General features: G+C 38.0%; 1 protein-coding gene across 2 annotated transcripts in view; it reads left to right on the forward strand.

Moving 5' to 3' along the window:
• Positions 1-27,807, forward strand: part of LOC135708411 (hemicentin-1-like) — a 404,140-nt gene that overhangs the window by 78,881 nt on the left and 297,452 nt on the right. The window lies entirely within an intron of this gene.

Raw genomic sequence — 27,807 nt, forward strand, 5'->3', positions numbered from 1 at the left:
AACGGCCATTGCAGTATGATGAGTTCAAATTTTAGGCGAATGATCAATATCTGCTTTGCAATCGATTGAGCTGAGTGGAGCTTAATCAAAATTTTGAACCACTCATATTTGTTAAATCTGCACACTTAGAAAAACCTAATTTTACACTTGACGGAATCCACCTTTGACACAAAGGATGAGACGTAAACAAACATGTCATGTAAAATTAAGTGCTCCGTGACTGAAAAGTTTGTTACTCGACGAAAAGTATGTTTGATTGAGCTGAACTTCACGTCTATTATGACTCAATTCTTTGTCAAAATTGACGCTCGTATAGGTCAGTCTCTGAGCACCTAAATTTACATGATTTTTTCTAAGTGTGTGGTTAAGATTAATGAAAATGGTGATTTTATTTAAACTTTGATTTCCAATAATGTAATTGATTGAATTTTCAAGCAGCTTCATTTCCAAATCTAGAGTCTAGCCTTTTTAAGTTTCTGTTCATTATGGAAATGATTTGCGTTCAGTCATGGTTGAATGATCGTTGGCAAAAATATTCCAGATTAGCCCAGATAGGCTGTGGTCATCAAATAACACTGGTAGGTTGTTTTTAATTGAATGAGACAACATATCCAGTGATGCAAGGAATCACGACACTCTCGCTAGTATCACTATAGAAGTAATTTACCATCAGTGTCTAATTATTTAGTCACACCTCAGATTAGAAACCATGACACTCCCAATGTTATATGCTAACCAATATTGACCAGCTTCGGGACAATGAAAATTTCAACAGTCTGACAGTTCAACTGAATGCCATCATGTATAAGGTTCTAAAAGGTGACATCAAGATCTACTATGGTGACATCAATGCAAAAATCGGTTCTGCCATGGACTATATGTGGGTCATGGAACGCCATAGTCTCGCTTATTTGAGCGAGAATGGCGATCAATTGATATACTGACACACAGTTACAGAAAACCTGTTTAATGTACTGAACTGCTAAGGCAACAACAATGTAAACTCCCTCAGATATAAAATTCCAATCATGGTGGTAAGTTTCTGTTGTTGATGGATCACGTGCGTTAAAATATGAATAAATTTGAAATTCTTGAATCTGGATCAAATAAATAGTTAAAAATTGAGAACAGTGAGCTGCTTACAGAGTTTAGAGCCAATGACGACATGGTGATCTGGGTTTCACTCTTCCACCATTGACTAGTGCACATAGTCACACAGTGGCTTTCTTATGATGGACATATCGAGAATCAAATTGACCACTTCTGTATCAGCTGAAAATTGAGAGGAAGCCTTCTCGATGTCCAGAATAAACGATTCGATCACTTTCTAATTGGCAAAATCCAACTATACCCGAGCAGGAACCGATACCCGAGCAGGAGAAAATAACTAATGAATACCTAATTCTGACTTGATATCAAAATTTGTTATTGACCAGCATGACATAAGAGGTAAAATACCAAAGAATAATACCAAAAAAATTGCATGCAAAATACTTTGTAAATAACAAAAAATGGTATTTGGATAACAAAATAATAACTAAGTGGTATTGTTTTGGTATTGCATTATCATAATTTGGTATTGGAATGGTATTTTGGGAACATTTTTTTGGTATTATTTTTTGGTATTTTACCTCTTATGTCAGGCTCATCCATAGTAATTTTAGGTATCGAGATATTCGTTCCGGTAGCTAATCGATTACAAATGAATATCTTAATGTGGTATGATACCAGATTTCGATATGCTTGTGGTATAAAACCTTATTTTGATATTATTAAGTTATCAAAATATCTTGTAAAATATAAAATGAATATCAAATTACAAAATGTGCTCTTTCAGTTTTTAGACAATAACTCCTAAAAAAGTTATTGAATTCGTATTAGAAGACCTTCAAAATAACAAACTATAATATTCTGGCACCTAAAAAAGCGTCTGTTATCCGTTTGTTATTGTTATCGTTATTCGTAGAACATTTTTCAGGTATTATTTTTGGTATTTGACCACTTATGTCAGCCTCACTAATACCATATTTAGGTTGCCAGTTATGCTATTTTCATACCTGAATTTGGTATTAATAAGTTATTTTTTTCCTGCTCGGGTACCTTGCTCCGATCCAGCGTCGGGAGGAGAGATTTGGGTGGTGATTCAACATGTGCCGACTATAAGATCCAGCAGTGATATAAATTGCTCGGGCCGGTAGCCAAGCTGCTTCATGAAATAACGCCGAATATGATACGCGTGTGTTAATGGGAATGTTTTTGTGAGTGTTTTTCTCTATTCCAATCAAGCTATGCCCTCAACCGTGTATATTGCAACAAAACAGCCAAGCAATTTATCATTATCCTTATACAACTCCGATCTATATTTGAAAGAGAGTTTATCGTGGCAGTAGTAGCAATCGGTTTGTCTTTATCGGTGGTTGCTTTATATGTTTGGATTAGCTGGATGTAATATGTTATAAAATGGTGGGTTAGCTTGTTTCGAGCCATTACTTACTTTATGAAACGTACTCATGGAACATTTTCTAAGCATATATCCATAACCAGTAAACCAATTTTACAGATGTTTAATAGTGTTTTTTTACTTTAAAATGATCTAAAGCACAGTTTTAGTAGACAAAATTCCTTTCATGTGTATTAGAGTGATGCAAAATTTGAAATTTTCGCTCCACAATACTTAAACGATTCCAAATCGGATCCTGACTAACCTCTCAAAATTTAAACCCATTTGGTGAGAAACTGAGATGGCACAAACCATTTAAAGTTTGTATGGGAATTACTATGGTAAAACCAAGATTTTTGTTCATGTCTATCTAATAATTCACCATATCGGTCTGCTTCAAAAACTTTCAACTTTACTTGTAGGAAATTTTCCCAGCTACAACTTTGCTGAAAACCACTTTTTGATTAAATGCAAGGATCGAAAGTTATTAATGGTTCAATGCACTGATGTCTTATGATCATGTTCAATCAACTGCTCAGCAGGCAACATTGGTGTTTCTGGGGTGTTGAATAGGACACACAAATTATGGCTACTATGTCACACTGCAAAATACAGTGTTGCCTACAGATCAACTGCTTGATCATGTCATAAGTTTACCAATCTCTTAAATAATTAATAACTATTTCCTGTCTCGTTATACATAGAAACTATCTTCAGCAAAGTTGTAGCTGAGAAAATTTTCTATAAGAATAGCTATCGAGCTGTTTTGCAGCTCAATATGGAAAAAGACTAGAAGGCAATGAACAAAAAGTTGAGAATTCCCATAGTAATTTACATGTAAACTTCAAATGGTTTGTGCGAAGTCTGTTTCTAACCAAATGAGTTGTAACTTTTGGAGGCTAATCACAACCCGATTTGAAACCATTTAAGCACTGTGGAGCGAAAAAGTCAAATTTTGCATCAGTCTAATGTGTATCCATCATGCTTTATCTTAGAATTATATCGTGAATGGATGGAATTAAATTATTAAACATTGTTTGTAGTAATTTCAATAAAAACTTCACAAAGTTTGTAAATTTTTTCGAGGTGCCGAGATTTATCAGGATCCGATTTGAACCCTAACAAACTCTGTGGAGCGAAAATTAAAAAAAAATTCCAGTCTAATGTATCTTGCCAAGAGCGTAGCCATGTTTAGATCTAGAAAGGGGCGACAAAAATTACAGTGGAAAATTTGACTTAATGCCATTTCACCGAACGCCCTTTCACCGAAAGCCCTTGTGTTGCTGAGTTTGGGAGAGAAATTGGCCCTACCTGCCTCCATCTTGCTACGCCTATGTATCTTGCCACGTTAAAATTCCATGAAGCTTTGTTTAGTTTCGTGATTCGACGATAATCGCAAACAGAAATGTTATGATATTGAACGAAACGAAATATTTTTATTTCGCCAGCAAAAAATATTTCACAATGATTCTGTGTTACTTTTTTTTTACTATTATTGAGACTTTAAGCCAAGGGCTGGTTCGTTTTCGTTGTGAATTGTCATTTAGATTGAAATTTGGAGATAAATTTCGAATACTCTTACTGGTAAAGAACATAAATAATCCCATAGAAGCTGGCGGAATGAGGGCATTTCTCTGGAACTACACAATCGGTTTCATTACAATTCATATTTTGAACACTTTAGGTATGTGCTGCAGAAAACGGACAACATCGTGATGGCAACACATTATTTAGGTTCATTTCTTTAATATTTTTAAATTGATTGAGTTATCTGAGTTGGTATTTTAGAGTACATGTCTCTGTGAAGATTTTAATTTCGGTCCGAATAGGTTTAAATTTTGGACACTCAATTTTTAACAATTTTTTTTTAAGCTACGCGTGATATCAATCACTTTGTAATCTCATTTTATTTGTTTATTATTCTTACATTACATTTCAATTCATGTTTTAAGTCGTTTAATCTTATGAAACTATCAAATAATCGAATAAAACTGTCTTGTCCGAAATATGAATCAATTTTTTTTTCACAGTGAAATGGTTGTATAAAATCGTGCAGAAAACATAATTTCTCTCAAAAAAAAAAAAGAAAACAAAAAACAAATAAAAAAAAAACAGAAGAAACTCTAACCGAATCCATTTTTCGATTCCATTGTTGTCTTCATCCGTTGGTAAAAGTAAATTCAATGGTGTTTCAATGTGTTTATACGAAATAAGAATCCATAGGCCGAGTTTGCAGTGTTAGATTTTTAACAATATTTAATCAATTTGTGCACGGTAAATAGATTTCGAAGTTGTCTGTAGAGGAAACATTCCATTTGGGAAAAAAAGGTGCTCGAAAATGAGAGGCAAAGTGCGAGTTGTGCTAAGTTGTCCAAAACTAGATTGACTAAATTGAAGTGTTCTTTGAATTTGGTTTTTGTCATTATAAAGTTAATAGTTTCGCAAGACTTGTTATTTTTCTCAATGACTGGGAGTAAGATAGCATAGCATACCATAAACCAGGTTACACAATGTCGTTGGTGGTACGAGCTCCAAACTGTTGTTAAGAAGGAGACCCACCTTCATCCGTTGCTGTTAGATAGTAATTTGTGATTAATTACTAGCTCTTAGATAAAGGATGTGTCTCCCTCCAACAGATCAGAACTGTCCTGGCCACGTCCTTGCATCTGGTGGGAAAAGGGGAGGAATGTTAGTCCAACACTTACTTAAGAGAGATGCAGAGAACTCTACAACCCCTCATAAGTGTCACGGAAAGGGTGGATTTTTGTTAGTAGGGAGGGTAAGCCATAGGATACACCCAGCCGGCGTTGCTGACAATCGTTACATTTAATAAATAGAAGCTGTAAGTAGTTTATCTGTCCGTTGTTGCTTCCCATTACCTAAACATATTATTCAAAAAAGTCTTCAGATTTTGGAATTAAGAAACGTTATCAGCTCGATCCTGTTGCTCCTTTGCTCCTGAAAATTTTTGTTGATCCTAAACATATGCAAAACTGTTATTAATAGTATGTGGAATCGTAGATTAGAATAAAGATTCGCCCTTGACCTAACTCCCACTGTCTGGCAGCGGTATTATGGATAAAATCTGCCTGCAATCATTTCTTATGAATGCAAAGAAGCTTGAACTCGGGAGTTAGAAGGCGACAGCTCTACCGCAGCTACAATAGCCCATTTCACGAACGCAGGCATTTCGAAGCTATTTTCACACATCCAATATATTATCGATGCAAATAAACACCATTGATGATGTACTGAAACTTTCAATCAAGCTGTAGTGCAATACTTGATTGACACGTATTTAGTAAGTTTTTAAATAATCGTCTTGATTTCGATAGATATTTCCTATCGAGGACAGAGGAGCAAAAAGGTAAATAAACTTAGCTGAACATAGCTACGCGTAGGTTAGAACATTCGGCACTACATGCGACCGATAGGGATTTGAAAATTTTCATTTAATGCACTTTTCAACATCACTTCAGTACTTTAAAATTAACACTTTTTAAAAATGAAATTGTAAATTTATAACATTTTCACTAGAACGAAAACGACGCAGCAAAAAAAAAACACGTCATTTTCGCAGCGCGGCCTACTTTGATCCCTCAATAACTGCGAGTAAGATTTCCTCATTTTCAGTGTCTGGAATGAAGTCAATACTACGCTGATTAAAGTCACCCTATGTGTGAACTTTTACTTCTGGGGTAAACCTGGGCGTAATTTATTAAAAAATTGGTCATATGCGTCTTTCCGAGCATTGATTGGGGGAAAATACACCGATGCAGACACATGCATTTTTTTTTTTCCTTTATTATAGAGATTTTTAGCCATATGGCTAGTTCATCTCTTCCTGCCACATGGCTTTTTACCCATACATGTTAGAATTTTTTAAATTTAGCTGTAGTGATTAGCTCTGAATTAAATTTTGAAATGGCAATAAGAACGCCCTCTGACTTCTTTTCAGGCATGAAATTTGAAAATTTGGGTCATCACCAAAAACATTGCAACTTTCCAAAAACTTATTTACTTTTAACACTGTCATCCCAACTGGTTTCGTTTGCCAAAATTAACAACACAAAATTTAATTATGGATTTTGTTAATCTTTGTCTCACATTATTTATACAATGTAAATTTTGGCAGTACAACAAAATTAACATGATTTCAAACAAATATCCTATGGATTTTCCTCACAATATATTCTTTGAAATTTCATATGACTCTCTTATGAAAATTATTCGTATGATAGTGAAAATTTTCCTCATTGAAATTGAGCTCTCCTAACACATTAAATAGTCTAACGACATTGTGTTGAATTGAGGCGATAATAAATAGTCAAGAATCACGCATTCCATAACATATGCAAAGTATTGTGCATTGCAAGATAATGTTTGATTCCGAGAAAATTTCAACTGGTGTAAATCGATATTTCTGGTCAAATCATCGCAGCAACCTGCGACTATTGGACACTTGTTGTTTGTGTTTTGATAGAAATTTGTCCCATTTTTGCATATTTCCAGTTCAGAAAAATATTGGCATTTGGCGTCAGATAATCAGCTTTAAAAGCATGCTGTGGTTGTCAGTTGCGTCGAATAATTTCCTTGAAACGGCATACACGCAGGCAAAAGAACGTAAGAATTCCATAAGAAACAATTATGAATTTTAACCACAAGAAATCAGTATCAATTTCATTGATTTGCCTTATGAAAAATAATGTTGACAAAAAAAAAATAAATCGGGGCAGACTGGAACCGAACCATGGCCATTGGGATTATGGGATCCGTGTGTTGACCACTTGTCTTTCAACGTTTCGAAAATAAAATAGTAAAAGGCGTATAAGAGCTACATCATGTTAGACGAAAATAATTCATAAGTCACGCTTATGATATTTATATATGTCGTTCATAAGCCGAGCCTTCTGAAATTCTTATATTTATTTGCCTCAGTGTATTTAAACCAGGGTTAAACTCCGTTCACGTCATCACTGGAAAATTTTCATTAAAGACGTTAACGATTAACAACCCTGATTTAAACATCCTTTTATGACGGAGAATCGTATATCCATCTTAGATCCACACAAAATGAATTACTTGTAGCATTACACGAAAAATTGAATGTATCATCTGTCCTTACAGTTACTAACATTCCCCTTTGTCCCATAAAAGACAGCATAGACGCTTGACTGACTCAAAATGATAAATTTCGTTCCACAGTACTCAAACGATTCCAAATTGCGTTCTGATCAGCCTTCCAAAATTTGAACTCATTTGGAAGGAAACTGACTTGGCACAAGTCATTTGAAAATTATATTGGAAATACTATGTGAAAACTTAACTTTTTGTCCATTGTCTTCGAGCCTTTTTCCATATTGCCCTGATGAAAAGTTCTATAGCCATTCTTATTAAAAAAATCTCAGCTAGAACTTTGTGCAAAATCTTTTTACCGTCAAACGTCATATTAAATTGTTATTAATTATTGAAGTGATTGAAAATCTTATCAAAAGCCATGATTTTTGTGCTCTATTCCACGTACCAGAAACACCAATGTAGCCTGCTGAGCAGTTGATTAAGCGTAATCATAAGACACCATCGACTTGAATAACTAAAAACTTTTGTTCCTTATATTTATTAGAAAAGTGGCCTTGAGCAAAGTTATACCTGAGAAAAATTACTATGAGTATAATTTTCAAAAGCAGAGCGATATGGATGTGAACAAAAAATTTTGTTTTCCCACAGTAATTTCCATATAAACTTCAAATGGTTTTTGCTAAATCAGTTTCTTTCCAAATGAGTTCAAATTTTCGGACACTAATCAGGACACAATTTTAAACCGTTTGAGCACTGTGGAGCAAATATTTCAAATTTTGAATCAGTCTAATAGACATCCACAAACGTCGACGAAACTATTCTCTGTAAATTATTCCCTTATGTTCTATTGCTGAAGCCAGCAATATTCCTTCCACTATGTGTCGCGAAATTCTTCTGTTGCCACAGGATATCTTGTCGAGGAAAACCAGTGCACATAGGTTCCATGGTATAGGAAATAGTTCCTTGACAAATCTGATGACATCAGCCTCTCGCAGTTTAATTGCTCAGCGCGTAGGATCATTGACTTTGTATAGAAACTCTGATTTTATTTGTCTATCCAGCATCGAAAACAAAACAAAAATACTGTTAGTTATGACAAGTGACAACACAAAGGCAACGCATACTATGAGGCATTTCTTCTTTGCGCGGATAGACTACACGGAGATGAAAAACTACCCAAAATTAAGTATTTTCCCCTTAATTCCGGGGTTCAGCCCAATAACCCAAATTTGAGTAAATCACATAGTTTCCATTTAACACCAGCCAAAAAAAAAAATCTTAAGTATATTTTACCCTAAATTAAATTTAATTAACGTAAATTTGAGAATTTGCAATTTACTTATTGGGCTGAACTATATCGTTGGGCTGAATCTCTCGTTCCTTTTTTGACAACAATAAAGAGTGCAAGTGAGAGCTGAAATCAATATTAAGTAAAAATAACTCTCATTTTGGGTAGTATTTTTTCTCCGTGGAGAAAATGTGAGTGTGGATGTTACTTCCGCGAAGCCATCCAAATGCTTTTAAATCCCAGCAATAATGATTTCATACGATTTCTTATCAAATGAGCTCTGGGCTCAAGAATCTGTTCATATGAATGTCATACGTCTGATATCCTGAGTGAGCATAAAGTAAGCACTATACGGACAACAATATGATCAATACTCAAAAGTATTGACAATCATATTAATGCAATATTGACGACGAAAATATTATAAAAAGACAATTGACACTGTCTTCAACCAGGGTTTGCACAGACTGAACTCTTAACATTAGACAACGGACAACACACAGCAGTAGACCAATAGGGAAACACTTTCGGGTTGTGAAAAGTTCCACTGGCTGGAGCGGGAATCGAACCCTCACTTCGTGGCACTCAGAATACGCCTGAACGCTAACCACACTAACACGAAGCCCACAATGTATCATGAACATATTGATGCAAAATCAAAAAAGTTTAATTTCATGTTTAAATATTTCTCCTCATTTTTCCCTTCTGTTTGGCTACAGCAGCAAATGGAGCCTGTTTCTCGGCAACTTTTGTCAAGATGGTTGTGATTTGTCTGTATTGATGACCCCCAGAAAATATTGGCATTAAAATATTGATGGAAATAGTGACGAAACTTCTGTCCTGTGGGGGTGCGGTGTACTTAAGAAGGGTCCAAGTGGAGTCACCTTCCTGGCGTCAGTGATTGGCACTTACGTGGTGGAGCAGATACCGATGGAAAAGAACAAAAAAAAAAACATCTGTTCACTCGTAATGTCCGGTAACCACAGCAATTTACATTGTTTTCTTAACTGCGTGTAGAACTGCGAAAAAGCTTCAACAAATCTAAATTAATGTGTCAAGGGTAGATGAACCAGTCATGCCTATACGTTCCTATTAAAGGTTGATGCATATATTATGTCACGTAATAAGGGGGAAGGAGGTGTAAGATTTGGTGATGAGCAATGCATTAGGTATAGGCAAAACGGGAGCGGGGAGGGGGTTAATATTTATGCATGACCCCTTATGGACACCATAATAGGAACTTATAGCCATAACTGGTACACCATCCGTATTCTTCTATGAGATTATGTTTGGCTCATTTTTTGACTGCAGCTTAAAGCTCGAGCCAAACATAGGGATCATGCATTATGTATGAATTCCGGTGTTGCACGCATCATTATATCTTCGCCAATTTTTACGCTATTTGCACTTCCGAACAAATTTATTCATTTCATATGATGTGAAACATCTGGCCCTTGAAGTTTGTTTTCCCGCCAGCCACTCACAAATGGTAACAAAGGAAACAGAAGCGTCATTTGTTGCACAGAAAAAAAGAAATCCGATTTCCGCGAAATCCACTTCCCTTTCACCCATACCATCTAAAACAAAACCATGAAACTATCATAAAGAACATTACAGTGATTGCCAACCACATATGAGTTTAATTCTGTTATGGTGCTGAATTTCTACAATCTTGTTTCTCTGTTTTTCTCCTTCACAGGGTATGTACGAGAAGCATTATTTCCTGCTCGGAATAGAAGAACAGGATTCTGCCATATGATAGCTACTGACTTAAACGACGACCATGAAGACGGTGACGGTCGTGATGATGCTGCTGATGGTCGATACATTCTCGGTGTGCTTATTTTCCCCCTGTACTTGGTGACACATAATTCGATTACACGTTTGGTGGAGGAAAAACTTTTGCTTAGTCTGGCGTACCTCAGCGCTTACCGAAAGTGAGTTCCACTTCCCCCAATGGAGATAAAATAGTGAGTATAAGTAGTCACACATGAGCTGATGTCGACCGGCAAACGACGACGAGAGCAGGAACATCTTTTTCACATTATCTACTTTATGGATCTGTCATAATCGTATAATTGCTGTCGTAATAATAATGCTCATCAATACATGGATGATAGAATCTTGGCCAGATTGTCTGTCTCGATACCGGATGTGACAACTCCTTCCACCGAGTATGGAATATACATCCAAATGATACAAGAGATAGGAATGCCCATTGACAATATCTCTGTTTAGCACACACAACTTGACCACTGCTGCAATGGAATACGGAATAGCATAGGTAGGTATGGGAGGAAAGCATCAGAAGACTGTTTGTATGCTTGCTTGGGTTGATGAACATCGTAAAATTAACATTATTAGCTCCACAGCAGTTCAAACTAAACGTAACAAATGGGACTTTTATTGCTTTATCGAGTTGTTGCTTTTTGTTATGGCTGTCAGTAGATAGTCTGAATGTGCGGTACTTTGAGACCTTTCCTACTTTTAACTTGCCAGACGCATGAACTCTAGCAGTGGGATGTATTGCAATACTAAAGTTTATTCGTGCAGAAATGTGGAATGTGCACTGTTTACACATTGGTTTGTGGAGTCCATTCCGTTTATTTATGTTTGGTTGTATGTATTATGTATCACCCCAGCAGGCCTGGGTTCAATCCCAGTCGGCGCCGCCGGGATGAGGCATAACATCTCTGATCACGCCTTGAGGGAAGTAAAGCCGTTGGTCCCCCGTTCATGAGTTGATGAGTCGATAGGTAGGGTCCAGGTGTGGGAGCTGCCTCCCTGGCGTCGGTAGCATTGGTGCACAGCACGGAAAACAAGATCGACGGAAAACAAACCAAAGGAAAAAAATGTATTGGTAACCATGCAGACATCGAAAATTTTCGTTGGCAGTTGTTTAATCAAATTGGTATTGAGTCCTAGTGTTTTTATAAGTTTATTGAATCTTGTTTCAATTCTACGTTCGATTAATTTTAAATTATACAAGAGCAAAAGCTTAAGTTACATTTTAAATTTTCATGAAAATAATCGTTCCACTATAGAATGTGAGAATGTTTTTTCATCGTTATTTGAGTAAGTCACAACCCGAGCAGAGTGGAATACGAACATATTATCAAAACGATGCCAAATTATGTTTTAAAAGTATATCGATAACATTGTTTGATGTTGTTTTTCTAAAATTGAGGTCGCATTTACATTTAGATATCATTTGCAATTGAAATCAAAATCTGATTTTTGAAAAAGTGGATTCCACGATAAGCTACGTTAAATCATGAATTTCACAGTTCCCTCCCCTTGGCTAGTTTTTGCACTTTGCTGTTCGTGGGCGGGCTTAATCTCATGCTTTATAGTGGAGTGTTGGAGACGGTAGGTTTATGGCCGGCGTTGCTGGTTCATGCCGCGATAGAATGGCGCCATGGGCAGGCAATGGGGATTACTAAGCTTCCCTCTCTGATAAACCACTGCATGAGAGAACCAAAGATCTAGTCTAGCAGTGTGATAGTATCACACTTGTTACTCCTTTGATTGAGAGCCGCGTCGTAGTACGCTTACGTATAGGCACAGACGTTGGGTGCGATACTGGCGGGTTTTGCCGCGAATCACTCTTATTTATTTTTTTACGCACATACATTAATTTGGGTTTGCAAGGGAATTATACTATTGAAATATTTCAGAAAGTGTCCAACAGTGCTCCTTCTACTTGCGTGACAAGCTTTTATTGTTGTTTTCATTGAAGTATTACTCAAGGAACAACGTTAAACACCATTTGTGTACATGGTATTGTAACTAATCTTTTATGTGCTTCATTTTGATTAGCGATAAGTTTTTGAACTATGGCTCGGGATTTCCACTGTGCACAGTGGTTGAAAAGTCCATTTTGACGCTCTTAATTAATAACACCATGGAGAGCGGATTTAGAGTAATGACGTCTTCAACAAAGTTGATGAGTATGACATGCTTCATATTTTGAAGGCATGGGTTTTGTGATTAATCCCCTTAAAAGTGAAATGAAAAATTTATTTTTTCACAATGTCGAGATAAATGGTTGACGTCTTCAAAAATGATTACAAACAACTTTGCTCAAGACATAAAAGTCCTAAATTTCACTCAAATCGAGATAGAGAGCGTTGTTTGAGGACAAAAAACACGTTTTTCATCAAAACACATATTTTCTTTAATTTTAGGTCCTCATTATGTTCAACAAAGTTGATTGGTATACTAAAATACACATCGTTTTAGAACATACTATACCTGCATCATTTTAAAAGGATGATTTATTGATAAATTTTCTTCTATTTTCCTCATATTTTGGACTTGCGTATCTTTCTTAGGTGCAAAAAGGTGCAGATGAAATTAAATGCATATAAAACTACATTAAAAGAGCTTTCAAATGGTGGTAAACTTGTCCGTCCACGACCGTCTGCTGGAGAGTTATGATCAACCCATTGATAGGCTTTATAGAAGTCATGTCAACAACAAGGGGATAGTGTGTTTTATACCGCGTAATAAATGCGTTTCCATGGTAACCGACTCAATAAACAAATTTCCCACTTCTCAGAGCTTATCAAATTCAAGAACGGCACATTTTCTTTCCAAACATTGCCCAGAAGGCAAAACTGAAGCATCAAGAACGAAAAAAAAAAACTGTCAAATTCAGTTAAACTTGTGAGTCGATAAGTGTTTTTCCATAGTGTTCATCACTGTTTTTCATCAAGCGTTTCACCGTTATTAACTCATCTTCAAAACCTTTCGCTATTGTATTTCACGTTTTGGATGCTAGATAAGAATCTCCTTTATCAAACTATGTTGAATAATTAGCGCGAAATCTGTTTGCATAGCAGTGGTTATCAAAAGAGAAAGTCGATGAAGAGAATCGATCAAAGCAGATAGGACCATTTGAAATGTTCATAGAGAATTGTGAAAGTATATGAAAGCATGTAAGATAGAAGAACTGCGGAAGCCAAGCGAAGGAGAGAGAGACTAATTCTGTCAAAGAAACCGGACAGCAGAGGAAGCTACGAGAGCAGGGCTTTGAAGTAAAATTATATTATCTGGAAACATGCTCGTGCATGGTTGTCAAGTGTCACGCCGAGTATTTCAGTAAGCTGTTTACGCTTCCTGAAAACGTTTTAAACTTGCTTCCGTCTACTTCTGAAAATGCAAAAAGTGTGGCAGGACGGAAGGTTGTTCCTTTCGAAGAATGTTGTGAAACAACGTAGAAGAAGAAAACTGCAGAGGTTCGGAATAGCTACTATCTTAATGAGCTAGCATTTGTGACACAAATGAAGATGAGAGAATCAGGTGAGAAAGAGATGACGGATATCCTGAAAACCGTTTCTCACGCACGTCCTGCAGATGAAAATAAGTTGGTTCATTCTTTGAAGAAGTCCTTGAGCAACCCTATACCCGAATACACAGATCTACAAGATTTGGCTTTGTTAATCAACACCAACCTATCGAACCTGGTATTACTTGCCAGCTAGTATTCATAAAGTATTGATACATGGATCAGCCGTGATTGAACATTTCCTTGTTCTAATCGATCAGCTTTCTGAGGAAGCACAGGAGGCAAGGAACAAGGATTGGAAGAGGTACATGTATTTAACCAAAATAACAACGAATAAATTAATTAAACTTTTATTTAACAGATACCAAGAGTTCAATACCCGAAAGCAATCAAGATCGCTAACAAATCGTGATCTATTGAACTGGCTCCTAGTATTATCAGATCCATTGATTACTAGCATTCGTGGATGGCCTAAAAAGCACGAGAAGCCATTGTCGAGCGATGCTAAACAGCTGCTAGCAGAAGAAGCTGAAGGAAACGATAATGATTATATTAATGGTTATGATTATGATAATAATGATGATAATTGAATACAATACAAAATATTGAAAACAAAAATGCAAAACCAATCGAGGAAAAAGAATTTAATCAAGAAAAATATGTAGATAGAGTGAAGTTGATTATCTTTTTTATACTGGTTATACCATTAAACAGAGTAAAGATAAAGATACTTGTTTTGATCACAACTCCCCAGAAGGCGGTCGTGGACGGACAAAATTACCACCATTTGAAAGTTCTTTTAATGGAGTTTTAGATGCTATTGATTTCATTTGCACCTTCTTGCACCTACGAAAGATACGCAAGGCCTAAATATGAGGAAAATAGAAGAAAATTTATCAATAACTCATCCTTTTAAAATGATGCAGGTATAGTATGTTCTAAAACGATGTGTATTTTAGTATACCAATCAACTTTGTTGAACATAATGAGGACCTAAAATTAAAGAAAATATGTGTTTTGATGAAAAACGTGTTTTTGGGGGTCCGTCCTCAAACAACGCTCTCTATTTCGATTTGAGTGAAATTTAGGACTTTTATGTCTTGAGCAAAGTTGTTTGTAATCATTTTTGCTACAACTTTGCTGAAGACGTCAACCATTTATCTCGACATTGTGAAAAAATAAATTTTTCATTTCACTTTTAAGAGGATTAATCACAAAATCCATGCCTTTTAAAATATGAAGCATGTCATACTCATCAACTTTGTTGAAGACGTCATTACTCTAAATCCGCTCTCCATGGTGCTATTAATTAAGAGCGTCAAATAGACTTTTCAACCACTGTGCTGTGGTGTGCTTCTATTGTGACATATCCATATGTATTTTTGTGGTGCGACATAGTGGAAACGTGTGAGCTTAGTTGGAGGATATACCCTATACAATTTAAAAATCAGCTAGGAAACTAACTTCAAAGTGAACCATTTTAGTTAGTTGAAGGTGTCACTTGGGTCGAACTAAGATATAATAAATAGGTATAGGTCAGAATCAAAAGTACTTGAAACACGTTTAATTTTGGATAACAAGCACAAGTGCAGGTACTTAGTAAAGCATGGGTTAGATTGATTAGGTGAATTAGAGATTTCAATAATTTATTAAATTAGATTAATGAGATATCATAATCATCAAATGAACTTAAATAAGAAAATTCAGAAAGTCTAATAACATAAGGTAGATTGACAAAAGAATTAGGATGCGGGGTGTCCGCTTAGGGAGGCAACTAACCTTTAAAGTTGTAGAATAAATCTTCCTTGAACTCAATAAGAAAACGCAAGCAAACCAATAGCATTTAGTAAATTAACAAGGAGAGGAATAGTTTAGGAAATAAGTAAAGGTAGAGGTATGTGACAATTGATAACTATTAATCTTTTGTAGGTTTTGTTTTCCCCTGAGTTTATTGTTCTCGATAACTATATTATTCTCTCAATACGCGAAATCTCTTATATATGCGGTTAAAGCATTTGAGTTACCTTATTTCTTAGTGTTCAAGTACTTACATTTGTAAAAAGCCGTCAGTGTTAATCTATGAACTAAACCCTACGTGACTATAAGATCGATCTTTTCTTATGTAGTGTTGACGCATCGATGCATGTTTAACTTTTCATGGCTGTCGGGTTCAACGCACCTACGTCTACGGAGCTTACGCGGAAGTTATTCGCAATTCGGTAGAGCTTGCCAAAAGTGTTTTGACCTTATGTTGTTTAGAATTTGTTCGGTACGGTCGCGAAATTTTGAAATGATTGATACGTGCGGTAAAATAGCTTAATTGAAACAAAACTCAATAGTAAAATAAGTAGAATATCTAGGGAGGAAACCAAAATTAATCAACTTGCCAACATAGGCTATCACATTTATTTTGGTGGTACTCTTTAAGTGATAATAAGCTGTTTTTTTCTCTACGGTTGTCTCGCGTTCACAATTTGCGCGATTTTCGTATCTTACGTAATTTAGATGTTTAACTCAAAACGGTTTTACTGACTCTAGGTCGTTCCTTAAGCGGTTTTGGTGCTGGTTAAACCTTTGGCGGCTGTCGGATTCAACGCGCCTACGTCTACGAAGCGTACGTATAAGTGGTACGCAATTCGGTAGAGCTTGTCAAATGCTTTTGTGCTTATTGTAGTATAGAACTTGTTCGGTACGGTCGAGAAATCTTGAAATGATTGGTACGTTCTTTAAATTAACTAATTTGATACAAAGCTCAGTAGTAAATAAATAGAATATCTAGGGAGGAAGCCAAAATTTATCAACTTGCCAAAATAGGCTGTCAGATTTGTTTTGGTGGCACTCTTTAAATGATAATAAGCCTCTTTTTTTCGCTTCGGTTCTATGCATTTTATTTATTTATTATTATTATAGTCCATCTGACTTGATAGTCTCAATGAAACACTTAAATCTAAATGTAGTCACTCATTAAAAATTAAAAATTGGTCAACAGCAAACGATGACGAAACATCGAGGCATTGATGTCAAAGTCAAATAGGTCAGAGGCTTCGTTGAATTGATGAATCATGGCGACAAAGGAACTGTTTGCAGCATAGTTGGTTGCATGTACTACTTCATGTAGCAAGGTTCTCGGACGGAGTGTTCGGGCAGGAGCATACAGATTAATTTTGGCCAGTAACTCAGGAACATCATATTCTGCGAGTAAAACTTTAGCAACGAAGACGACCTGCGATATGTTTCGTCGCTTAGCAAGAGTATCCAAACCCAGTAAACGACAGCGGTCAGCATACGGTGGTAAATTCAGCGGGTCACTCCATATAGCGCAGTGCGTTTCTGACGAATTTGCGTTGAACAGCTTCGAATCGTCCACTCCATACAGCTTGGTAGGGATTCCAGACTACACTCGCGAATTCCAGTAGTGAGCGTACCAATGAACAGTAAAGGGCTTTAAAACACAGAGGATCACGAAATTCCTTAGATATCTTGAACATGAATCCAAGCTGTCGATTAGCTTTGTCGATCGTGGTTGAGAAGTGGCGAGTGTATGTGAGCTTTTCATCCAACATGACACCGAGGTCTTTAACGTGATCGACACGTTGAACTGCAGTTCCAGCAACGTTATAATCAAACAAAATAGCAGTCCTAGTTCGACGGAAACTAATAACGCAGCACTTTGAGACGCACAGGACCATAAAATTACGTTCACACCAATCATTAAAGATTTTAAGAAGGTTTTGTAGTTCTAAACAGTCGGCATAGCCTCGAACGACTAGATAAATCTTCAAGTCATCGGCAAAAAACAATTTACCTCCTCGTAGTAGAATAAACGTTACATCGTTCACAAATAAAGAGAAGAGCATTGGTCCCAAAGTGCTACCCTGTGGAACTCCTGATCTGTTTGAGAAACAGTCCGATGAGTAGTTTCCAATGCATACAGTAACTTCACGTTGCACGAGGTACGATCTAAGCCAGCTGCAGAAGGAAACAGAACATCCAATTTTTTCAAGCTTTGCTAGCAGAACGTCGTGCACAACTCTATCAAACGCAGCTTTAAGATCAGTGTAGATGGCATCCACTTGAAGTTTCTTGCATACATTTTCCATACAGAACGACGTAAAGCTGACGAGATTAGTTTCCACGGAGCGGCCAGGAAAGAAACCATGTTGACATGTACTTATGTAATGCTTGCAGGAAGCAAACAATCTCTCATTTATCAGCGACTCAAACACCTTAGATTCAACCCCAAGCGAGGTAATCCCACGGTAGTTTTCCACATTGCGTTTGTCTCCTTTCTTGAAAACAGGGAACATAGTAGACCGTTTCCATAGTGCGGGAAATTTCTGTTGACGAAGTGACAGGTTGAAGAGCAAGGACAACGGAGCAGCTAAGATATCGGAGCATTTTTTTAGGACTGCAGATGGAATAACACTCAGACCTGGTGAAAATGATGATTTGGTTTTACTCATCACAGAGAGAACCATTTGTACATCTACGACAAAAACATCCATGTTTACGACGTCGGTTGGCACATCACGGACGGCTCGCTCAATTTCTGCTTGCGATGGGGAGTCATTCGAGAAGACGCTTAAGAAGTGCCTAGCAAATAGGCTGCATTTGTCCTCAGTTGTCAATGCTACGTCATTGCCGAGAAACATTTTTGACGGCAGTCCAGTTTCCTTCCTCTTAGTATTCACAAACGACCAGAATCCCTTGGGGTGGCATTGCAGATTATGTTGAGTACGAATTACATACCTCTTGTAAAGAAGCTTGTTGTAGTGGCGATAATCATTGCTGGCAATTGAAAAATTTCGCTTGGTAAGGGTACATCGTCGATGAGTGAGAGCACGGAGAGCTCTAGATCGCACTCGTTTCAGGTTGCGGAGAGTAGCGTTAGACCAAGGCGGTTTTCTTGGAGGTTGGCACTTCGGTACTGAAGCACAAACACAGTCGCGCAAAAGGCTATTATATCGAGCGGCTGCTGTATCGATATCAAGGTCATTCAACACATTCCAGTTGATCCGGGACAAGGAACGTCTCAGCAAACGGAAATCGGTCTTCCGGAAATTGAGCCGAGTGGCAGTCATGGTTTCATCAAAACGAATTTGAGATCCGTTCGCGATAGATATATCCAAAGCAGGGTGGAAATTGTCAAGAGGAACGATGACATCAGGCGCTTCAACGACGACACAGTCCAGAAGTGCACTTTCGCTAACAAAAACCAAGTCAAGAAAACGAGACTGGAAATTGGGAACAAGGTTTATCTGGCTCAGTCCATGAAAAGCCGTGCCGTCAACAAGCAAGCGGCTGGCAGGAGTAGTTGAAGATGCAATCGGATCTGGAAACGCATAACCCTGGCCTGAGGGTGACCAGCTAAGCCCAGGCTGATTAAAATCACCAAGCAGAAGAAGCACATCCGTTATATCAGCCATGGACGATGCAAATTCTGTAGCATCCAGATGAAGCTGCATTGTGGTGCAGTCATGTCGACGTTCAGGGGGAATATACACCGCTCCAATGAGGATGTCCCGCGAAGTGAGGCTGACCTTAACCCAAACCGCTTCAATTGTAGTAAATAGTTCGTTGGAGATTACGCAGGAGGCGAATTCGTTGGAAACAGCGATGAGCACACCACCACCGCGAGTACGAATGCTGTTGGATGAATTACGGTCTAATCTGTAGACAGTAAAAGAGTCACCAAACAGTTGCACTGAATTGATCCTCCCATCGAGCCAAGTTTCCGTGAATACATAAACGTCATATTCCCCGTCAAGCGCAGCCAGATAAACATCGTCCAATTTAGTCATGAGCCCCCTGGTGTTCTGATAGTAGACACGTAAACCGCTAGAGGGTTCGGTGCGAGCCGTGTCAATGATAACTTGTCCAGGATCCGCACGAGAGAACGGTGAACTATCAGGCAGCGAAAGATCACCTGACGTAGAAAGGCTCGAAGTGGTGGCCATAAGCGAAGATGAACTGAAACGAAGTGGCGGATCAACAGTTGAATTCACATGGACGAGTTCATACTTGCCGTAAACGAGTGGTTGGAAGACCCCTTCACCAGGCCCACACACAGGGCCGGGACGGCTGCAGGTCGCTGGCGGAAATGGCTCGACTGTGGCGGGGGGCTCGGGGGCTTCCATGATGCCAACGGCAGTGCGTCCCAGTAAACAAACAGAAGTTGATTCATCATAATAGTGTAAGTCGTCAATCTTCGGCAGGACTAGATCAGAGGATCTGAATGCTCCTTCCGGTGAATTTTCTGTGGAGCGTCTCGGCTTCTGGTATGGTGGGGCTGGTATACTGTTAATGTTATCTTCAGACCACAATTGTCGAGGAGCAGACATATACAATGGCACTCTGGAAACCAAGAATTTTTCAGACAGAGCAGTTGTTGCTTGCTGATTATACTTGCCTACAGTTGGAGTTTGGAAGACCCCCTCTCCTAACTCAAACGCAGGGCTGGGACGACTGTTGAACGCTGGCAGCATAGGCTCGACTGCGATGATAGGATCAGGGGCTTCCACAAGGCTAGTTGCAAGTGTGCGTCCGAGTGTCGAGTTGAATAAAGCAGGTTGTGCTTTCATCGGAAATGATCGGCTGTAGGCATAATACATTTCAGGAAGTGGATTGTTCGAAATAATGTCGTACTTGCCTGAGATAGGGTTTTGGAAGACCCCTTCATCAAATCCAAACACAGGACAGGGACGGCTGGAGGTCGCTGGCAGGAATAACTCGACTGTGATGGATGAATTAGGGGCTTCCATAACACATATGGCAGGCGTGCGTCCCGGTGTCCAACATGGGTCAATCACGAAGGAGTTCATTGTTGAAGTTCGACTAGAAGTGATAATCGTTTCAGGGACGGAATTATTCAGAAAGCGATCATACTTGCCTGTGGTTGGATTTTGGAAGACCCCGTTTCCGGACTCAAACACAGGACCGGGACGACTGCAGGTCGATGGCAGGAGAGGCTCGACTGTGATGAGGGGATCAGGGGCTTCCAAAATGCTAGTGGCAAGTGAGCGTCCCGGTAATCGGTTGATATAAATGTGGTGTTGAGGTTCAAGTTCCTGACCCGGCAATATCACTCCGTCATAGATGATTGATGACTGGAATTGGCGGACTTTGGAGTTGTTTGCGGTATGTTTATTTGTAACAATCCTTGAGGCTTCCAAAAATTTTCGACTCTGCGGTTGTCCACGAATTTACGAAATAGCATTCCTTTGGGCCATGTAGAAGACGAAAGAGCTTTCGACGTCAAATCTGCTGAGACACCGACTTTGAAAGAAATGAAAGACATGGTGCTGACGTCTTTGTTCTTTGAAACCAGTCGGATAACTTCAACATCGTCGGTTGACAAACGATTTTTGGCCAGCTCACCAATTTGCTCAGGAGTCACATCACGAGAAATCCGAGATAGGTAAATCCAAAACTTTTCCACCGGGGCAGGCACAGTGAAGTTGCCTAGGCTTGGAGATACAGATTTACCAGTAGCATGCATTAGGTTTGGTACATTATTGTCCTTTCTTGGAAATAACCGCCGGCTTCCTATGGTTCTTGACATAAAACCAGACCGTCTGGAGGAAACTGGAGTGATGGAAGCAGTATTGGTCAGCTTCGTGAAATTGGACCGAATTTCAATTTTCAAGTCCTCCAGAATCTCATGTTTTAATTTCCCCAGCAACTCCGTATGAGTACTCAGCTGTTTCTCCAGACCAGCATCATATGCAGCCTTTATATTCCTACTATGCCGAATGTCTGACATTATGCTCGCACAAGATTTACACATCCAGAATAATTGCCTGTTCCGGTCAACTTCATCCAACAGTTCACTTGGCAAGTGACAGCATTTTGGGTGAAATACCGCGTTACAGAACCCACGACAGGCAATGGTTTTTTCATGGATGTCATTGGCGCAAGCATGGCAAATTACACTCATTTTGCAGGAACAAGACGGCACTGCAAAAATCACTGGAAAGCAATGAAATTTCAAGGTAGCGCAATACAACGGTAGAGCCCAGACGACAGCAATGCGCCAAAATGTATACAGCAATATACCACAAGCACAGGAAAAGCTCGAAAGTTTCACAATTTTGCTGGTAGATGGCGCTTCGGAAAAAAAAATCGCGTGGGGTGTGCTTTGGAATATGTACGTAAACAAAGCAAAAATGTTTCACATTCACTGTATACCACGAAAACACAACACACCGAGTGAAATTCACTAAAACCGAAAGCAGTAACACAAAAACTAACGAGCGGACAACGAAGGTATATTTTATGACCGTTACAACAACATAAAATGCGACGATAATATGCGAGAAAAAAAACACGGCGATAAACATTACTAACAGTGTTGTCAAAATGGTTCTATAATGGTTCTCTCACACGACTTTCGGTATTTGCGCGGTTTTCGTAACTTAAATAATTTAGATATTTCGTTCGAAACGGATTTACTTATTCAATCGGCTTACTACGCGGATGTATCAACACGCACACGTCACAGCATTTTTTCCATAACTATTTTGAAACAATACACACGGAATCCAATGTTCAAGTGGCCAATATAGGCTAGTCCTTCTGCTGTATTGTCAAAGATTGAAGCAAAATTTATTCAAATGGGTCAAGCCTTGAAAACTAAGCTGTCACGCAGCTCAAGCTTGATACAAAAAAAAATGAATCATGAATTTTCACAGTTATAAATCGGTATTTATATTTATTATTATAAGAAATTATGTTTACAAATCGATATAAAATTGCTTTCGTCCTGTTTAAGTTCAATGCTAATCATTTTACAGCTCATATTTGAACATGTTGTCAAAAATCCTAGTGATCTCGATTAACAATATAAATAGTACTTTAACTTTAAGATTTAGCATTACCAATTGCATACAAATCGATGACGCAAATATTTCTAGAGTTAAGATGTCATTGCAGATTCCAATGTAATTATATACAATATCAGACACATGCATCTGGTAAACAAAAGGGCTATGATGACTCATATATTATAATTGACGACCAATTTTTATGTATAACTGACAAGATGTTGTTATAGTACGACAGTGTGTAGATTGTGTATAGAAAAAAGCAAGCAAAGGACAATTTTTAGTAAGGTACGAAATGGGTCAAGCATCCCCTTTACAAAACTCAATGGCAATGTCAGTTCTTTTTTTTAAATATATTATGGATTTATCTGGGGTTTGTCTAAAATGGCAAAAGTGATTCATAATATACTTGTTGATTATTTATACCACTGAATGATTGTTTCTCATACTGTAATTTAAAATGGTGCCGTTAGCACTTTCATAAGGAAATAAATATTAATTTTATAGTACTCCAAAGTATCATGTCCTTTGCGCTAAATGGGTTAACAATAGTACATCGAAGGTCATACGTTCTTTCCCATCCATACAAGATTTGAACTTGAAACGTTTAACACATCTCACATCTCATCCATTTGTAACGTGGAAATCAATAATGATAATAAATTTAATATTTTTTCAATTGCGTTAGCGTTAGCGTTAGCGTTAGCGTTGTTATGATATACTTCGTAGATTGGATACTAGCGACACTCACGTCTCTTCTGAAATTCTCAGGTAGACTACTTTCAGGAATAATGCTGGGGAGTAAACATTGGTTCCAATCTAAACAAGAGTAACAGAAGCATGACTGTCGCTATTCCCGGCCACGCCCATCTTTACCATAACTAGGGATAGGGAAGGAAATGTTGATGTAGTACTTACTTAACGAGAGGCCACCGACTTAGCGACACCCTCATAAGTGCTACGGAGTTGGAGGGTTGGGTAGGGTATTCGGTTAGGATTCACCTCAAGTTGGCGATGCAACCAAAAGTATGTATTGTTTATTTGTTGTTTATTTAATCTATCGATAGCCGGCTATCGAAAGAACATATTCATTTTGTTTAGTGATCATGAATTTTAAGAGTCATGACGGAGAGCTTGGGATTAAGCCCATGATTTTCTGCTCAGTAAGCAAAAACGATCCCTCCAGGGTCATCGAGCATCTCAGAACCATAACGCTTCGCGACAATACAGGACTACGTTTTCGCTTGATATGCAAATAGTTTCCGAGGTTAATGTTCAATATCAAATATACAAATGATGGTGGCGATTTATTGTGCTGTGGAAGAACTTGAAATTAAATCCATGATTTTCTGCTCAGTAAGCAAAATCGATCGCTCCAGGGTCATCAAGCATCTCATAATCCACAGCGCTTCGCGTCAAAGTCCGAATATATGGATGAACTATCTATTATTGAATAACTATTATTTACGATAATTACATGAAAGAAATAAAATATAAACTACAAACAAAACGTGACTACTAAAATCTCAAAAAGATATTCTCACAAATATATTTCATGCAACCAGGAATCTCAAAACCATTAGACCCTATAATGATACTCTGCACATGTTAGACACAAGAATAGGCCAAAAAGCAAGCGTCCGACTCACAAAACCTGCCAAATCCTTTTGCAGTCACAATCAACGGTTCTACGAATCGAGAGCGCTCACGAATCATAAAACCGCTGACTGCGACACTCTGAAAGCGAAATTGACAGGCTCTATGCGTCAAACACCCACCCTACAATCTCCTCCCGCATTCAACAACACAAATCTCCACTACAACACCTAACGAATAAAACTCCGAAAATCACTTTTTCTGCCTATCTTTCTATTAGGCCTGCGGACATGCGTTAGCTTCGAAACTTCTAACCAAACTGGGAAAATTTTCAGATCACAAAAAAAAAACTTTTAAACGTAATTACAAAATAAATATTGATTATTTTACGCAAAAACGAGCACTTTTGAATCGTATGCTAAAAATAAAGTATTAATATAATTAAATGCAAAATTTACTAGAAAATCATTACTTAATTGGTGAGAAGTTTCTAATAAGCCCTCCCAGTTCCTCGGTATACAGAACAAATCTGATACTATAATCAGAATTGCTCAGTCTGCATGAAGCAGCCGATTTCATCAAGGAAGTTCTATTAACAACCAAGAATTAATCGTTTGAGGCATACTGAAGCATTAAGAAGGTGATATGTGTCACTATAGGAAATCATCATCGTTGCAAATATAAAGAAATTAAACATAACCCTTTGCTTCAGTACCGTCAACCTCCATGTCCATGGGGAGGGAATTTAATATTTTTTCAATTGCGTCCAATAAGTCTATGGTATGGATTGAAATACAAAAAACTAGATTTCACCAGCTTTACCTTAATTTGATCTAGAAATAACTAAAAAAAAACATTGATTCTATCTCTTTCAACGGTTTCCGGATCTCCGAATCATATTTCAAAATGATCAAAAGCTAAATTCATCACACGCATCAAACTGCAACAAACGAAAAATAGATCACGCAAGTTATCCCACCGAGTAAGAAACGGAACTCAAAAACACTGATAATACATTTATAGGATTATTTTTCAATTCGAACAGACTCACAAAACCTGCACACAAAATAACGATCTCCCTGTTTGGTAAATATTATTGTGCTTCGCATAGGCCAAAGGTAAGCAACTGGCATACTCAAAAATAAGCACAAGTTTTGGTGTAAATTGATGAATTGCTGCTAAAATTTCGGTAAGTGCTTTAAGCCAGGAATATTAAAAATTTATCAGCGTGTTTACAAAGTTCGGGCACCCTAGACTTGAACTATTGATTTATTGGATTTTTGTCACATCCACTCATATATTATTTGATGTATTTTGGAATACGCAACTTGGTACGGGAGCTGGCGAATATAAACAAAAAAATAAATAAAAAATGCTCTTTTGGTGTTGTGATGTAAAATTCGATTTGCAATTCCTTAGTACTGCACCAGAACAGTAACACGCTTACAACATGGTTTGCCTTTGATTTGTTTTCCGTCGATCTTTTTTCCGTACTGAGTACCAATGCTACCAACGCTAGGGTGGCAGCTCCCACATCTGATCCCTACCTATCGAACCATCAACTCATGGACCGAACGAGGGGGTGATCAGAGATTTTATGCCTCAGAAAATCCCGGCGGCCACGACTGGGATTGAACCCAGACCCTTTGGAGTCCTATTCATGGTTCACTTCTAGATTGTTTGTTGGAATAAGTAATTAAAGGCGTTTTGCTCAATATGTTACCGTCAGGGTAAGATGGGAAAAAATATGTAAATACTTCATCATGCAATCGATTTTTGACTAAGCTATAAAAAAATATCGCTGGTTTTCATCCACGAAATAAGAAGACAGCCGACTAAGTTTAAGTGCTTACACGCTCATTCTTCATCATCATCATCAAATCACGGCCTCAATTAGTTTACATTGAGCCATGAACATCATCTACAATGAAACCGAAAGTAGGATAAGTAAAAAAACGGACTTCTGATGAAGGATTTGTGCCGCCGCTAGTTCACCATAGTGGAAAGCAATATCGGTTCTAATTAAGTGAAATGATTTCTCTTCCATGTTCCGTGCTCTCCCGTTCTAACTATCTCGTATTCTTACTTTTCCTTACCCCATGTCATTTTTCAGCCATCAGTCAGATCCCACCAACCACCATACTAAATTTGCACCTCTGCCGCTTGTGGCGATCAGATTTTAATTAGTGTAAGTCCGCGGTAAGTGAGAGAATTCCCAGAGAAGACAGAATCGACCTTTGAAATGATGCACGAGGGGTGTTGAGGTTGAACATTTTAATTGCTCTAATTAATCGTCGCTAATGATTCATAAGAGCAAAGTGTGTGCTCGTTAGGCACCAAGTAATTTAACATGAATCTGAAGGAATTTGCACTCCTCTCTAGGAGATGGTTTTCGTCATATTGGTGCTTTGATATTGTTTAATGGCTGTTCATTGAACGGAGAGTAAGTTGGGGAAAATATTATTCCTCAGTAGGAAAAAGCATATAGCGCTTCTAGAATCGAAATTTTATAATAAATATGATTCCTCATATAAAGTGCAAAAATTTCCTCGTCAAATCCTTTTTGAATTTTTAGTCAATTTGTTTGAAGAGTTAAAGGTTACCAACCGAATTAGTGTCCCTTGGGTGAGACAAAATTTCGTTGCTTCAGCGGAGCCACAGTAAGGTGAATCGCTTTGAAAACCATTGTTTTTTTTTCTAGATTTGTTTTCTATTGAACTTGTTTTTCGTACTCAGTACCAATGCTACCGAAGCTAGGGGAGGCAGTACCCACACCTGGACCCTACCTATCGACTCATCAACTTATAGACCGGGGACTAACGGCAGAGATTTTATGCCTCAGAAAATCCCGACGGTGCCGACTGGGATTGAACCCAGCCCCTTTTTAGGAGTGAGAGGCAGTCACGCTTACCACTACACTAACGGCGCTGCTTAGGAAGGAAGTATCCTTGAGCTCATCCTTTTATATTTGTTCTCCTCCGACATTCTGGCTCTTCCTGATGTTGGTACGTTGTCTCTTCTTCTTCTTATTCTTCTTCTTCTTCTTCTTCTTCTTCTTCTGCTTCTTCTTCTCCACATTACTTTTCGCACATTAGTTTATTACGTGCTCTCATCAACTTAGTGTTCAAGAAGAACTGCAACACTTATTAATTGAGAGCTTTCGATGCCTGTCTGCATTAGTATAATTGTGTGGCAAGTAAAATCATACTCTATGCCCAGGGCAGTCGAGAAATTTTCCAATCTGAAAAATTACTAGACCGAACCGGAAATAGAAACCAGCACGTTCTTACTT

This window comes from Ochlerotatus camptorhynchus, unplaced genomic scaffold, assembly GCF_037179485.1.
Source record: "Ochlerotatus camptorhynchus isolate MF236.1 unplaced genomic scaffold, CSIRO-AGI_Acam_v1.1 ptg000028l, whole genome shotgun sequence".
Taxonomy (NCBI): domain Eukaryota; kingdom Metazoa; phylum Arthropoda; class Insecta; order Diptera; family Culicidae; genus Ochlerotatus; species Ochlerotatus camptorhynchus.